This window comes from Apium graveolens, chromosome 6, assembly GCF_009905375.1.
Source record: "Apium graveolens cultivar Ventura chromosome 6, ASM990537v1, whole genome shotgun sequence".
NCBI classification, from domain to species: domain Eukaryota; kingdom Viridiplantae; phylum Streptophyta; class Magnoliopsida; order Apiales; family Apiaceae; genus Apium; species Apium graveolens.
The window spans coordinates 240,902,844-240,906,267 of NC_133652.1; the positions used below are offsets into that span (position 1 = coordinate 240,902,844).

Here is a 3,424-nt window from a genome sequence, read left to right on the forward strand (position 1 = left end):
GGATTAATCGGAGCATTAATCGGTCATATATAAATATTATTTTTATTTTATAAAATTAATTATATATATGTTATTACAAAATATAACATTTGACAAGCCTTTTTTCAGTCATTCAAGCATTGATCACATAAGTCATAACAAACTTACAAGATAGATTAAAGTGGAACATAATGTTTTGCTATCAATTGTCACAGTACTGCAGTACTATAGTCTATAGTTTAACAAGAACAAAGGGAAACAAAAATAGATTTACAGGCTATAGACAACAACTAATATTAAGTTACACTAATAGTTTAATACTTACTATTTAATTCACCAGTGACAATTAATTTCCTCATCTTCTTCGAATGTTAATTCTGCATTAACTTCTTCATCATCCGATTCAAAATTATCTTCATCAAGATCTCGAAATATTTCATCTACAATGCTAGTAGACCCCTGAGATTCAAAATCTTCCTCATCTGCTTCTACAATCCATGCTTGAGCCATGCTAGCATCATCGGCTAATAAAATATCATGAGCTTCCCTCTTCTTCTTTTTATTGAGAAGTTTCGAATTAAATTGAACATACACAAGGTCTCTCATTCTATTAGCATCGAGTTTATTTCTTTTTTTTGTATGAATCTATAAATCATAAGATTAAACCAAATTAAATGTGAACGATAATAATGAATTATAGACTGTATAGTTAAATTCTTACCCCTTCAAAAGTGCTCCAATTTCTCTCACAGCCTGAAGAACTTATAGTCAGTGATAGTATTTTCATCGCCATAGATTGCAGATTCGGTGTTTCAGATCCATAATTAGACCACCAAGAAACTAAACCAAAAATTTTATATACGAATTAGTATAGAAGTATAGGATAACATAAATCTAAATTCTAAATACTTATAACTTATAAGTTATAACATTTACCAGGATTAAAAGTATCATTATTATTTGATCTTCCAGAAATAGCTAACTTTCTTCCAAATATTCCCTCCATTGCCTTGTACTTTAAAAGCTCGTGATTACATACCAAATTCTATTTGTCATAATCATCGGGAAAAAAGGACTCAACACAAGTTAGTAGAGCTTCCATGCATTTTGGATCCGTTTGAGCTTCATCATCTCTATAGAAAAAGTAGGGATTTAATAGATAGCCAACAAGATGTAATGGACAGTCAAGTCGACCTTTAGATTTGGACTCTATGATATCAAGAATGGGTTCGTACATATCTGCTGCACCTTTGCAAATACGGATGATTTCTTTTTTAGTATCCTTAAGTTCACCATACACAAAGCCCATAGATGGTCTCCAATCCCCATCAACAAGTCGAAGAACCTTTACCAAAGGCTTAAAAATTTCCACGCACATCGAAAGAGCCTGCCAATAGGTTTGCCTAACAATGGTGCTATATATCTTAGTACCTTTTTCAGTTGAAGACCATTTACATTCCAGCCATTCTTTGGAAAGAAACATATATTTCAGATTCTCTTGTTTCTCCAGCAAACTTTGTATAGTAAGGAAGGAACTAGCAAATCTTGTTATTCCAGGCCTCACTATATCCCTCTTCTTGGTGAACTTTCTCATCAAGGACAATGTCTTGTGATGAGCATAAATAAATATCGTCAACTCTTTAGACTTGTCAATAACAAATTTGAACTTTGGCATCTTCCCTGTCAATAACAATGTCTTTCCTGTGTTAGTAATCTGCAGAGTATAAATAAGCTGCCACAAACGTAAATATTTCCAGATTTAATTATTCAATTACATAATAGATAATAATTTATATACCTATTCCTTCAAGAATGAGATTTAAAGTATGTGTAGCACAAGAGGTCCAGAAGATGTAAGGCCTCTTCTCATTTAAGAGTTTGCAGCTGCCATATTGTTAGACGCGTTATCCGTTACTACTTGAATAACGTTCTTTGAACCAACTTCTTCAATCCATTTGTCCACATAATCAAAGATATATTTTCCTGTATGAGCATCAGCTGAACTCTCGATAGAAGATAAGAATGTTGTGCCAAGTTTGCAATTAACACATAAGTTCATTATACTCCACCGCTTTCTATCAGACCATGCATCTATCAGAATTGAACAACCACTTTTTTTCCACTCTTCTTCTTGTTTCTTAACTGTTTCCTTAGTTGTCTCAACTGCTTGCTTTAACAGAGGCTCCCTAAGTTGATATTGAGTAGGCGGAATATACCCAGGACCAAATTGACCCACAGCCTCAAGAAGTTGCTGAAATGCGTCATTATTGACAGCATTAAAAGGTATTGCAGATTCATACACCGAGCGTGCCAAGTACGCATGCACCTCACTAGTCCTTTTCTTAAATAGGACATCATTAATATTTTGTTGTCTCAGTTTTTTGCGAGATTCAACCAATGAATCTGCCAGAGATATTGGCCTGGCAAAGCTATCCATGGGACCGAGCGAATATGGTGTCGTACAACTTTCAAGAATCTCAACTTCATTTGAGCTTTTTTCAGAAATATTAACACGCTCCTGCAATTCTTGAAGTTTTTCCCTCTTTTCTTCTTTTTTCTTTTTCTGATGAAGTAATGCTTGCATACACTTTGCTTTGTCAATTGGAGTAGCTTTTTGACAAGAGGCCACATTTCCTTTAATATGGGCAATATGTTGTTTTAGCCGATGGACACCTCCACTGATCACTCTATTGCATAGTTTACACTTCACTTTGTCTGGATCATTTGTAACTGCTAGTTCACAGAACTCCCAACCAACATCATCAGATTTTCTTTTTAAAGAGGTGACTGAACCAACAGCTTCTGAATTAGATGCAAGTGTAGAGGAATTGTCCATTTTTCTATACACACAAACATAGCATAAAAATCATAACTTAATTTGTTTGTCGAGAAACAACTAACAAGAAAATACAAATCAATTAACAACACAAGAACACAAACCATGTAAATATAAGTATATAACGAATGAAAAATCAATGAATCGTCGAATCTATACAAGCCTACAAGCCACAATGGTACAGATATATACTTATACAATACATTATAAGCATTGGTGAAGAAAACTAAAAATGGGGATGTAATTAACCATATCAATTTGTGAAATAGAGATGAGAACTTGAAGAACTTACCTATCGTCGCGAAGAGAATTAGGGAAACAGTAGCTTAATTTGGATATCAATTTTGTGAATTACCTATAATGCCTTCATTTTCTTTTACCATATGAAAGATTTTTTTGGCCGATTTGGACCGCCTAGGCGGATTTTGACCCGCTTTAATCCGAGGTTGACCGACTTTTCGAAAAAATGTCTAAAATCCCGCCTAGCCACTTCTCCGGGCATTTTCCATCCGCCTAGCGCCTAGGCGGCCGCCTAGACCGATTTTTAGAACACTGGTCGCAGGTTGGCTTTATCAACTCATGGGGTGGGTATTAGAAAAAGAAAGGAAA

At 34.6% G+C, this 3,424-nt stretch overlaps 1 pseudogene; it reads right to left on the minus strand.

The window, feature by feature from the left end:
• Positions 1–1,024: 1,024 nt before the first annotated feature.
• Positions 1,025–2,815, minus strand: LOC141665817 (uncharacterized; annotated as a pseudogene).
• Between the last annotated feature and the right edge of the window lie 609 nt (positions 2,816–3,424).